Below are 12,941 nucleotides of genomic sequence, written 5' to 3'. Positions count from 1 at the left end.
TATATAGTGACTATTCAGGCTGTCAGACTGAACAGGACTGGTGTGATTAAAATGTTGCAATATTTTAGAATACTTGCTTGCCCTAACAGATTGCTTCTGGAGTGAGCTACTGGTGGTGTAAGACCTTCAGTGAATGAAAAACTCAAATCCAAGGACTTAATGTTGATTCATGTATTCAGCAGAGTTGAAGCTAAACTATTTGTCTTAAATATGACCATATCTCTGTTTTTCATCCTACCCAGATTAGTAATATTCATCTCCTTTCCCATATCTTCCTAGGGAACGTGAAATTTATTTTTTATGCCAGGCCATCTTAGGTTGAAATGTCTTTGATCTTTCCCGTAACTTCTGAAGAGAAGTAGTCATCACAGGCATGCCCATGGCTCTGAGGTAAAAATGTACACGTTTGTGCAGGAACAAAATTTCCACCATAGAGGAGGAGCACTCTGGATTCTGTGCTGTGCATCAAACACCCCACGTGTATTTTGTTATACACAGCCTCAAAAGCCCACCTTAAATTTTCCCGGGGATCATTCCCAGCCCCAGCTGACTCACTGTAATGGTTTCAACCAAGATGTTTTTCCTTCTGATGGTGGTTTGTTCTTCTTGGATGAAAGACATGTGAATCTCAGTGTCTGTTGCTTTGTTCAGGGACTAACCCCAGGGTTACAGTTCTGTTTAGAGCACTTTTGCTGAATTAGGCTGTTCCTTTATTACAGCTGTGTCCTGCTTTTTGCTTGGGCTGATTTCAGTTGCTGGAATTTTTTTTTTTTTACTCTCTTTACAGTTTCTTTTTTTTTTTCCCTAGGATTGGTTGCAGCAGAAGGGCTAGGACTATGTCTCAATTTGTGCTGAATCTTCTTTTTGTGGCAAATCTTCTCTGGAGGGCCTAGGTCAACTAACAACAAGAATTTGGTGGAACATTTTCTCCCAACCATCTCAAGGACAGCTCTGGATCAATTACCCTGTGGTCCACTGTCATGGACTGCAGCATTGTCCTCTCAGTACTGTTGTACATGGAAGTATGGGACTTCAGATGTTTCCTGCTTTCTCTTTCAACTCTTTTCCCATGCTATTAAACATTTTTAGTTGGCCTTTGGGAGAAACAGTGCTGTGATAACAGAAGAAAAAGTGCTAAAAGTATGTGGCTAAACTCATCTTCTGCATGCACAGCTTAAACAGCAGCATATCCCCCATGTTCCTCTGGAGCTGCTGAAATGCAGCTGGTCAAAACAGAGCTCAGGAAAATCTGAAATGATGGTGTAGAAAAAATTGATTTTCATTACTTGCTTGTACTTAATTTCTTTCCTGTGTTTATGACAGCTGCTTTCAGATTATTCTGGACTCTAGTTTTTATTTATTTGGAGACTTCTCAGTGGTTTTAGAAGCTCACTAGTTACAGTGGCAGTACAGTTCCATCTGTGATGTTAGTTCTGTCTGTGATGAGTGAGAGGAAGGTTCTAAGTTCAGTGAATCACATCGCAGCAGTGATCCACACATGACCCTCAGGTTTGGCCATCACAGCAGGGATTTCTGCTGAATGCTTGGGCGGGTGTCACTATAAGACACGAAACAACATGACGCGCATACGCTGCTGTTCTCAAGGTGAGAAAAGGGAAGTTTAATTTCTGCCTCCAACCTTTATAGATTTCCAAAGGTGACAGTGGATTGGAGGGTGAACGTGCCACCTCTCCAATGACACTGGACAAACCAATAGTCCATCAAACGTCTCCTCCTCCATAAAAGAATGCAAAACAATAAGTTATTTCCAGAAAGTGTGTGTGAAAGTTCATTACAAGAATGTAACATCAGAAGGCTTAGAAAATCTTGAAAAATCAGGGCGACAGTGCGGGTATGAGCAAATGCATCAGTAAGTGTGTGTGTTTCAAATGCTGGGTAGCTTTATGACCAGCAGCAGACTCCTGTTTATTTAGGGGGAAGGGGAGATTTGTTTTGAAAAGTCTGAAATGGAAATACCTCCATGGACTTCAGTTGTTGAATTACTGATGTTATTATTCAAGACTGCTTTGTAAATAATGATAAATTGTCATGAGAATACACAGGTATCTAATCTTCCTTTTTTGTGATTTTGAGTGAGGTAGCTTGTGTGTGTTTCTTAGCTGGGATTTTATTTGGCTTATTTGTTCAATCCTTTGTCAAACCTTGGAAAAGCTGTATGTGTGAAGGTGCATGGCATAATTTAAAACAAGGCAGGAATGTGATACAGTGATCCTTTTTTGCTGGTCGTAGAGTAAGAGTAGCTCTTTTTGACACACCACAAAGATACTGAGTCTCAAGGAACTTTGTAGCTGAATAACAACTGGCTTTCAAATGTTTAACATTTGTTTTTCTGTTCCAAGTGTGTATGGGAGAAGCCTAGAAGGTCAAGAGAAAATAAGCAGAAGTCAAAGACAGATTGTAAGACAAATAGTAACATCTGGTAAGTGACTTTCTTCTACATTTGTAGAGCCCTTGTTTACTGCAGTGAATGTGAAATGTTTTTCTTGGCAGGGTTGTAGCATTTAAGTCCATGAGTCTGGGAATAAAGTTCATACAGGTTTATAACATTACTAGTACACAGTAAAAAACATCAAATATAGTTGCATCTAAAACCTGTATGTCGTAAAAAATAATCATCATCAGTGATGCTAAAACATTAGAAAATACATAGATTTTATGGCCTTTTGTCATTTTTGAGGGGCATTTTGAATATTTCTGCTGGTTCATATGCATGTATAAAGTGCTTTGACTGTGCCATCTGTCAACTGATGGTCTGTAAATCCATCTTCGTGCTCATTAAAGGCCTGTTTCAGAGAAACAATGGAGCAAAGTGGCTAAAAGCTAGTGATCTAGGCCGAGGACATCACACACATGAATGTTTGTTTCTCTCATATGTGGGACCCCTAAAAGGGAAAAAAATATGCTGAAGAAGGAAGAAAGGTAATAGAGGCAGAGCAGCTCTGCTTTGGTGAATCTCTGATAGTTTCCAGCTGATCCCACACTGCTATTCCCTCCTGACAGACTATTCAGGGAGAAATGGTCATGCAAACAGAGCTTGATTTCTGTGGGAACTGTCTTCCCAGATAAATGTTGTCCTTCTATGAGGGAAAAAAAAAAGGGAGTACAGATTGTATAATTTTTTATAGCATGAGTATAGCAAACAAACAACTTGCTCCTTCTTCAGTTCCCCATCTTCTTTCTTTGTAAGACTCATATTCTGCAGAGGTTACAAAAAAGATCAGATCCAGCTGGACTCATCAAACAGAAGTTGAAGAGGTTTATTCAGTTGTGGGAGTACTTCACTTGGTATTATCATTAAAAGTTTTACTCTCTGAAAATTCGTGTTCCTGTGGTATTTTGCGTTGCTTGGACTTTGTTCAATGAGAAATAGTTTAACTGGAACAACAGCAGTGATGTCTTCTGAGATCAAGACACTTGGATCAAAGGGAAACAAAAAAAATATCCATGGGGCTCACTGATTGAAAGACTAAAATCAGTGATGTTCTTAAATCTCAAATGCATTGTGGAAACTTCTTTGTAGCTCTTAAAAGTTTTAGCTGTAATACTGACTGGAGTCCCTAAGGCTAGGGAAATGAAGATTTCTTCATGCTTGCAGGAACCAGAATTTTGAAAGAGAAAAGAGTTTTTCATGTAAAGCTCTTTGTGTAGGATTTAGTATAGACACATTTCTAAACAGTTTCAAAAGCCATGATTGTAATTTGGCACTATATGTGTATCTGGTATTGAATCATGCTTGCGTTACTTGAGAAATCATGCCAGTTTCTAGAGAACAAAATGTGTCTGTGTCAAAATTCTTGTTTGTTGCCTACAGATGATTTGCTTGTTGGTTTTCATGCCAATCTACCAGCTTGGCTGCATCAGCTCGAACGGAGAGTTTAAATCTCTCCAGATTTAAACTTGTGTTGTGGAGCCTGGCCCTTTGCATTTATATTTATGAAGAAGTCTGTTTATTGTCTTTGATAAAAGCAGAAGAAGCCGGTCTGTTTGAAAAGCACTGTGAATTGTTCAGTTGTCCTTGTAAAGAGGGACAGTTGTATTTTGCTGTTATCTTTTGATTAATGTGCTCTTCAGCACTACATGTCTTCCCTGCAGATTTCGCCAGCCACATGTCAGCAAGTGTAAGAGCCAATTTCTTGCCCTTTGTTAGTCAGACCGAGGGGAGGTCTTGGGAGCAGAGAGCCATAATGGACCATGGAAGTCTGAGAGCAATTATTTCTAGATAATCAAACACAAGAAATATCAGGAAGCAAGGTTTATTTATGGAAGAGATGTCTACTAAGAAACCTACAGTTTTTATTTACTACTTCCCTAGAAGATTACTAGAAAAATGAACAAAACAAAAGCCTTGCGATATTTGAAAATAAAAACAGTTTTAAAATCAGTCAGAGGGGAAAATCTCATGTATTCAAAAGATGCAAGTTAATTTTTTCGTATCTGCTTTCAAAATAATGAACATATTTTTAGGTGATAATGTTGTGAGTGATTAGGACAATAGAAAGTGGATGTTTCAAGGTGAACTAAGCTTATTTTCTTTTGGAAAGTAATAGTTAAGAAAGTTTTAAGGTACAGACTAAGGCAGGTTATTTATAGTCTGGATTCAGGCCAGTGCAGTGCTGCATCAGCCCCTGGGTAGCTTAGGGGCAAATTTCACCTTAAGCAGGAAAAAACTTTATTTCACTGTATTGTAAAAAGCTGCCCAAAGCTACCCCACTTCAGGGAATAATAGACTACTAACTTCCAAGATACTGTTGTTCTTTCCCACTGTGCAACCATATTTTTCTCTTTGGGGGTGCTGGAGGGGACGCTTATCCCCTGATGCTGCAGTAGAACGAGTGTCTCATGCACTTGTCCCCAGGCAGATTCTGTGTGGGTTGTTCTGGGTACCCACCTGCCCATTACGACTGTCATGGTCTGCCTCTGCATCTGGCATCAGCTTGAAATCAGGTGGAGGCTACTTAGGTTGGCAGCAGACTTTTATCACAAAGAGCAAAACCTGCTTATTTTCTTCATGAGAGTTGTGTCCTACATATCTTCATGATGATATATTTGATGTGCATTTTGTGGTTTTTTGGTGGGCTGCCTTAGGAGAAGTGTGGTGATGCTTCCTCTCTAGTCAGCACCTTTGAGGCCACCCTTGGAGTGCTGTGTGCACCTCTCCAGCATGAGAAAAAGATGGAATTACTGAAGAGAGCCCAGCAATGGGCCACTAAGATGGTTGAGGGACTCTCATATGACAGCTGGGAGTGTTCAGCTCAAAGAATGCCCAAGGGGAGTCTCTTCCATGTACATGAATGTCTGTAAGCAGGGTGCGAAATTAAAAGCTGGTTTTCTCATCTCTCCTGTTTACCATCTGGTCACACTAGACATGCCATTTTAATACAGCCTCAACTCTGAAAGTATTTGACAAAAATTTCCACCGACCAGTCAATCATTGCCTGAACTAAGTATTGAAAAGCACTAGAATGTCTTGGCCTAGCTACCAGGCACATCTGGATGCACTGGACTATTGTTCAGAGGTTCATTGTGCATAACTGTGATTCTGACATATGAACAGTCTGCCAAGATTATTAAAGAAAATAAAAATAAAGCCATCTGTTTATTATACTTGCAGGTCATTTCCTGCATATACACTTCTTGGAGATAGATGCTGTGAAGTATGAAAGAGTGCCTCTTGTACGTTGAATTAATCCAAGAAGGCACAGTGGTATTTATGACATCATAATTACATGCAAAGGAAAAGAGGGAAAATCGTGCCTTCAGGTGAAGAAAAGCTGACCAAGAAAAAAAGTTGTGTGTGAGTACTTGAAATGGTCTTATAAATAAATTAAAACAAAACAAAACAAAACTAGCCCAAATAAAATAGAGCTTCAGAAAAACATCCATGGGTTGCTAAATTGAAGGCTTTTCTTTATCCCAGTAACGGGTTATGAATGGAAAGACTCTGAGCCTTTTCCGTGTATCTGTTTGGTAAAATTTCCGGTATGCTTTGGCTTTGTGGATTTCCCTGGTAAATGCATGAGAGATTCTTCCCTGTCACTGATGCACTGGGACAATGGAAGCAATTTTAATTGCTCTGTGGTGTCACAGGATGTTCTGGCTCTGTCTGTGGTGTTAGATGGACAGAGTGCTGCTCTGGTGACACTGTGTAGTGTGTGCTTATACTTGAGAGCTTGCCTGTGGGCTGCTGGAATCTGCTGGACTAGATCCTCAGAAAACAGGGACAATTACAATTTTATTGGATTTGGCCTGTGGGAAGCCATTTTTTACCTGCACTCACAATTATGAAGGGTTAACAGTTTCTTTTTAGTTCCATTTAAACAGACCTTAGTAAAATATTTACCTGAAGGAGTATGTGTAAGCTGCAAGGGAAATCAACATATGTCAATCTATTCTTCCTTGGACAATGGCTTACTTCTTTACAATGCCACAAAGAGTGTATTTGTAAAAAAGTAATTGCACAAATAATCCAAAAGAGGTATCCATGACATGCCACTGCTTTTCCAGAGGACTGGAGCCTAGGTGCACTAACATTAAGAAAGGTTAATGTCTTTTTTGGAAATTGTTCAATTATAAATTGCCCTGGACTCTAAATAGCCTTGACGCTCTCTGGCCATAATAATTACAACTTTTGTAGCCCTGGGGAATACACTTGTGCAAAGGTAGTACAGGGTTTTGACAATTGATTTCTTTGTTTCTGGCAGACAAAAAGATAAATTAATGTTGCTACCTGCCTTTCCTTTTCCTTTTTTAAGAGTTTGCTTAGAGGACTAAGACTAAGATCAAGAGCTTTGTAGATGTATCAAGAATTAATGACTCTTGTGTAAGTCACACATTCTGTGCCAAAAAATCTACATCCCAGCTGAGGTGATGAGTACAGAGACAAACTCTGACAGGGAATATGTCATGGGAGTAGCAACTGTACAAGAACAAGTATTGGGAATGACTTCTTACAGGGAAAACAAAAGAAGATTATAGATTCAGAAAAAGACATGACCAAGATGTCCATAAAAATGAAAGCTGACTAGTCTGACAAGTCTTGAATTTCAAAGTTTTCTTGAGTGTATATCTAGATCCTAATGGGTCTGATTTTTTTCTTAGCGTCTTTTATGGCTTTCCTTTGTTTTACTATGAAATAGAGGTATCCTCCTTTGCAGTGACTCCCTAGAGCTTCTGCTACTTATCTGTCTTTTAATCATAGTGAAGAATACAGGCCTTTTGATATGGTCCCCTATCGCAGAGGAGGATTACTCAGGGTTGAGGGGAATTGCCCACTCCTTAGGAGGCAAGGTTGAGTTACATTTAAAGGAAAACTCTGTCACAGAACACATTATTTTAGCTTTTTTCTCCATGTGCTAGAGACCTTTTGTGGAAAGAAGAACTAATGCATTCTTCTGGGGAAGTGATTTGGGGTTAGTACTCAGCCAGTGTCAGATTCAGTGTGGCCTCATAAAGGACAGAGAGAGTTGCAGCGTGTAGGGACAAGCTTGAACTTCTGGGCTGTGACAGATGGGGTTATCACAAGGGAGAGAGGTATTAAGCCTCGATGTAGTGTGTGAAACTGTTTTAAGGTGTATTTAAGCTCCTCATGACATAAATTATGTAGGAGTCTTATATGTTTTGTCTGTGCAGAAGTGGTGGGCCAGATGGAAGACCTATGCCTGGACCCTTCCTGTGGTACCTTCTGCATCAGGCCTTAGATCAAAACCATGTGAGTCATGCCTGTCTATGCCCTGGAATAAGAACAACCAGTTCTGCAGTGTAACAGAGTCTTTGCTAATGTGATTTAAGAATTTAGGAAAGAAAAGCAAGGACCAGATGTGAGTGTTACTGTTGTAAGGCAGCCCCTGCAAATAGCAAAATGACTGACAAAAGGGTTAAGGCTGTAGCATCACAAGGAGACACTGATGAGTCTGGGACTCTCAAGTATGAGGAGAAGGCTGAGAGAGATGGAGTTGATTTTGACAAAGCTATGAAAAAGATAATTCAAATGCAACCCATTATTGACCAAACCCTGAGTTAATAGCATAATTTCTCTGCTTTAAATCAGTAATCTTCTGGTTTCATAACTATGCAGTGTGCAAAGTAAATTTCTGACATGTACTGCCACACAGAAGACTGTGGAAGCAGACAATATCAACAGATCAAAAAGAAAAATTTAGAACCACGGGCTGGAGGTCCATAAAGAAATACTGAAGGAATTAGGCAGGAGGATTTTACAGTAGACCCATACAGCTCTCAAAGGAGAATCAGAATACTTGGCTACCTGAAGCCCAGTATGGTTTTTTATGTTTTTATGGATGTCATATGTAGTGTCTGGTGAAATCAAAGGCTTAAAGATACAGGTGAATTCTTTCCTTCAGCAGAATTGAAAGGTTTTTTTTTTTTCTTTTGGGTAGGCTATCCCACCTTATGCACTGTAATACATCAGTCCGTAAGGAAGTGTTTTCTTTGTTCTGCAGTCTGTAAATCAACAGAATTTCAGCCTAGTGGAAGAGAAAGTTACAGTTCATTCTTTTTCTTAATATTTTTATTTATTAAATAAGATTTCCGCCAATGCTTGTAGTTAAATACAGTTACATATTGTGTAGGGACAGGTGGTAGAATTGTGCAATTATTTTATTCTTGGAACATAGTTTGCAACTACACCTAATGTTGAAAATAATCTGTAAAAACTCTGGAGAAATGTGGTTTTACAGCTTAATATAATTGTGTGATACTCAGAAATGGCTAATTTGGGTAACTTTGCTGTTCTCAACTAGTACACTTTATTTTTTGACATCTTTGATAGGATGACCAGCTAGATCTGACTAAAATTGGCAGAGTTGATCCCTTTTTTGGTATCAAGTCACTTTGTTCTAGATTTGAGTTCTTTATACTCTATTCTGAAGAAGTTTGTAATTATATCATTTTTTGGGAAAGAAAAGGTTATTTTTTTCCATTTTTTTTTCTTCCTTTTGAGTGGTATATGGCTGTCAGGTTTAAGAGAATGGAGTTTACTTCCCTACATGTAAATGACATGAGTCTGTCAATGCAGTTATGTTGAGCAGCCTTTTGGATCCATCTTTTGGCTTTGGACAGTCATGCCTTTACTCTGCTCCCTGTGAAGTGGCTTAAGAGAAGACTAAACTATTTTGTACAATTTATACACTCCACCAAGAGTTTTTCTGCTAAGCTTTTGGGTTTTTTTTGCTCTCTAAACACCAGCTTAAAGCCAATGTGGCAAAAAAAGAACAGCACCAGAATGTCTGCAATCTCTGTTTTTGTGTTCTTTCAGCACAAGTTACAAGACTGTGCAGAGTCTTAATGACACCCTGGAGTGGCCGGTTCGATTCTGCTGTTTCCTATTTCTCTGTCTCTTCTTCTCCCCTGGAAGCAGGACAGGCCTTTCCACACCAGCATGGGAGAGGAATAGGCAGGAAGCATATACATACTCCTTTCTTCAGTGTCAATCATCTCTTTATCTTTTTCCCCGTAAAATGCCAGACTATTTCAACTGAGCTAAGCAGATCCCAGGCAAATGGTGAGCCATTGAGCCTGTGCAGAGCTGCAGGACCTGACAGTACAGGAGGAGATGAAGAGTGGGTCTCTATCCTAGTGGTACTTCACATATCCTCGGCAGTCAAATCCTTCTGCAGAGGTCACAGACTCCTTTGCAGCCATTCCCAGTAAGAGCAAATTTTTTCCAGCAGGAGACTTGTGAAGAGAAGAAGAGCCCCACACCTATCTGCAGACACCAAATTGTTTTTCACTTGCTGTTTTTGTGAGTGTCACAATAGTTGGTGTTATCATGGGACAGCCATAATTTGTGTCGGTGACACTGAAGATTCCTTCAGTGTCACCCCTGTCACAGCCATTATCACTGAGGCAGTTTCCCAGCCGAACTTAACTCATTCCTCAGGAGTTTGGGGGGAGGTGGGAACCAGAGCTGGCGTTTGACATCTTGCACCCGGGAGAGTACATGCACCCTTTTATACCTTATCACACAGCTGTGCCAGTCAAGTCCTTTGTGTGGCAGGAAAAGCTGCAGTGACAGGAGCAGGCTGCCAGTGTTCAACAAGAGTGGTGCAAGGAGAGAACTGGATGTGTAGCTGCAACTGAGATGTTTAAAGCTGTATTTTTATGGTATTTATAGAATAAATATTTTTTTATATATTTATATATAAATTTATAAACTTTTATATATATGTGAGTATAATTAAAGAATCAGTGACCTTTGCAGTGCTGCTAACGGATCTTCAGGTCTCGAGGTTATAGTTCTTACATTGAAGAGATTTTTGAAAGTTAATGTTTGGAAGGGGGAAAATTATAGGAATATATTTTCAAAAGTCCTGTAACTTTGTTAGCTCTCAAAAACAGCTTTTAAAGACTTGGAGTAGCAGCCTTTTTTTTTTTTTTTTTTTTTGACTTCCACCAAACTTGTGTGACAAGACCCTGCAGGCCTTTAGTCTCCTTTTTTTCATGCTCACTGATGGCCAGGCTCTCTTACCATTACAAAGAGTGATTTGGCTTGACATGATTTAGGGCTACCTCAGTTATTAGCTTCCCAAACAAGTTAGCTTTGCTGTAACTTCAATGCCAGAAAATAAACACGCATACACTGAAAATCCAGTGAAAGTCAGGCAAAGTCTTTCCAGGGTTTTTAGTTTCATCACTACAGCCCTTCTCAACTAGGGAGCCTGGAGAACAACTAAAGAGTAGAAAGAAGAGTCCTGCCTGCCTTTCATGTGGAAAAACCTGGCTTCTTCATCCTTTTCAAGGCAACAGAATGTCAAGTCAGGTTGTGTTGCCTAAGGCTGCTAAGCAGTAATGGGATTTAAATGGAACCTCTGCATACAGAAAAAGGAAGTCCCTTAATTCATTCAATATTTTATTAGAAATCTCTTAATGTTGGTCTTATTCCTAAAGGTAAACATCTCAGAGGCTTTTCAAAGCCTGTATTTCATTATTTAATAATCTGTTTTCACGAACACAATTCCCTAGCTCTGAGCCTGTAACCAAGTCCACAAGCTGGAAATATCAGCAGTCCAGGAACTGTTAAATAATTAAGCCATTGGTGCCTGTAAGTGTTAGAGCTTGAATCACTCATATTTTATTTTCACAAACTGCTGGGAAAAAGGATGTCATTGTAAAAATATTACTTACTAGCTGTATTTAAGGACAAGATGACTTTTCTGGAATGGTATGGCTTGAAACTGTATGAATGTTTGTTTAGAAAGTAGGATTTATAGGATAACATTTAATAGTGAGCCTGTACAGACCTGGTTCTTTGTTTTTCAGCTTGTATCTGCAGTTATCCCATCTTCTGGACTCACTGGAAATCCTTACCTCCATTCAGAGCTTTTTATAGGATTTGCATATTTACCTTTTTTAAAGAATCCCCAGGAATAGCCCTTGACTGGGCAATAGTGTTTGGCTGCATGTGTGCATATGTAAACATGAGCACAGATTTGCACGTGTCCCATCTCTCCAAACAGGGGAATGTCTCTGCAGGTAATTGAAGGGCAAATATTCGGGCTGCTCCTTTTGGCATCTCAGGCTGAGATCCACTGAGATGGATGTGGGCTCCTTTTGAACACACAGGAGTTGACCCAGACTGCTCTCTAACTTCAAGCAGATGGAGACAGGTCAGTCCACTGAGGGAGTTTCTCATCCATGAATGATATATGTCATGATTTTTCTCTGTCAGAGAAAATGGGATTGGTTTTACCATAGTACCATTTACTCTGGAGAAGGACAAAGTAGTACAGTCACGGATATAGTGTAAGAGAAGAGGACTTCAGGGATAACAGCAGGCTTTTGAGAGCACTAATAACATGCTCTCCCTAATTTAGTCCAGACAGAAAACATGTGAGTGCCATAATTTGTTATGGCACCAGATTACTTTCTTTTGTAGACAGCTTGAATCCAGTTGCTATGTGGAGTGAGATGGCTGGGTGGGGAAGGGGAAGAAAATGAGATTTTGATGAAATGTAGGACGTGAGAATATTTTCCTTGCTCTAAGTAGCATTCTTCAGTTAGCAGTGCAAAAACCAATTTAGTGCAAGGCAGGAAATACATATGGACAGTCTTGAGTACTGGGGTTTCTATTGTTCTGTTGCACATGGTGATATGACAATGTTACTTTTCTGTCTCCATCATCAAACATACTTATTAAGCTGAGATCTGGAAATAAATATCTAGAAATAAGTTTTTTTTTCATTGACTCCTTGTTTACTTTGGCTTATTGAAATACCTTGTGACTCTTGTCATCTCTAATGGGAAATCTGTCTGCATTCCCTTCAGAGTTTATTTGTTGTATTTACAAGCTTAGACAGTATTGACATAGTTACTAAGGAGGAGCTGGGTTTTGGCAATGCTGGAAACTTTAGCAACTTTATATACACATACAAAATTTAAATATACAAACATTAAAGTAAAAAACCAATTTTTAAATTACTTGATTTCTAAGTACTCATAAATTAGGAAATACTGGCATCAGTATTAAACAATATTATAACATCTACAACCTCTGTTATACCCCTCCGTCTTCTGTATGTTCAGGGTAAAATAGTTGGTAATTTTGGCTACCAGTAAGAAAATATTCTTCTGGTAACTTTGAAAAGAAAAAATTGCCTCAAACATGGAAATTACCAAAAATACAAGGCTTGTTTTTCAGATGGCCAAATATTTTAAAATAACTTTCCCCTTTGCTGAGGAGGACTGGACTTATTTGCAGCCTTAATATAAATATCATATTGACATGCTGTTGTGGTTAGACTCAAAAAGAATGTGGAGATATTCCAGGATTACTTTCGTGATATCCTGTGTACTGATCAGGCTGTGGACTCCTCTGTAATTGAGTCATGGTGAACAGAAGTCTTAAACACCTCTTTGGGGGCATGAATGACTGTTGCAAGTGAATCAAAAAGAGTTTGTTACTT

At 39.2% G+C, this 12,941-nt stretch overlaps 1 long non-coding RNA gene across 2 annotated transcripts in view; it reads left to right on the top strand.

Annotated features, from left to right (window-relative positions):
• The first annotated feature begins 1,530 nt into the window (after positions 1-1,530).
• Positions 1,531-12,941, top strand: part of LOC119700547 — a 34,755-nt gene continuing 23,344 nt past the window's right edge. For both annotated transcript variants that reach the window (XR_005256800.1, XR_005256799.1), the window contains exon 1: positions 1,531-2,440. This is a non-coding gene — a long non-coding RNA (uncharacterized LOC119700547). The remainder of the gene's footprint in view (positions 2,441-12,941) is intronic.

This window comes from Motacilla alba, chromosome 4 (assembly GCF_015832195.1).
Source record: "Motacilla alba alba isolate MOTALB_02 chromosome 4, Motacilla_alba_V1.0_pri, whole genome shotgun sequence".
Taxonomy (NCBI): Eukaryota; Metazoa; Chordata; class Aves; order Passeriformes; family Motacillidae; genus Motacilla; species Motacilla alba.
This window is presented reverse-complemented; position numbering and strand designations above follow the sequence as displayed.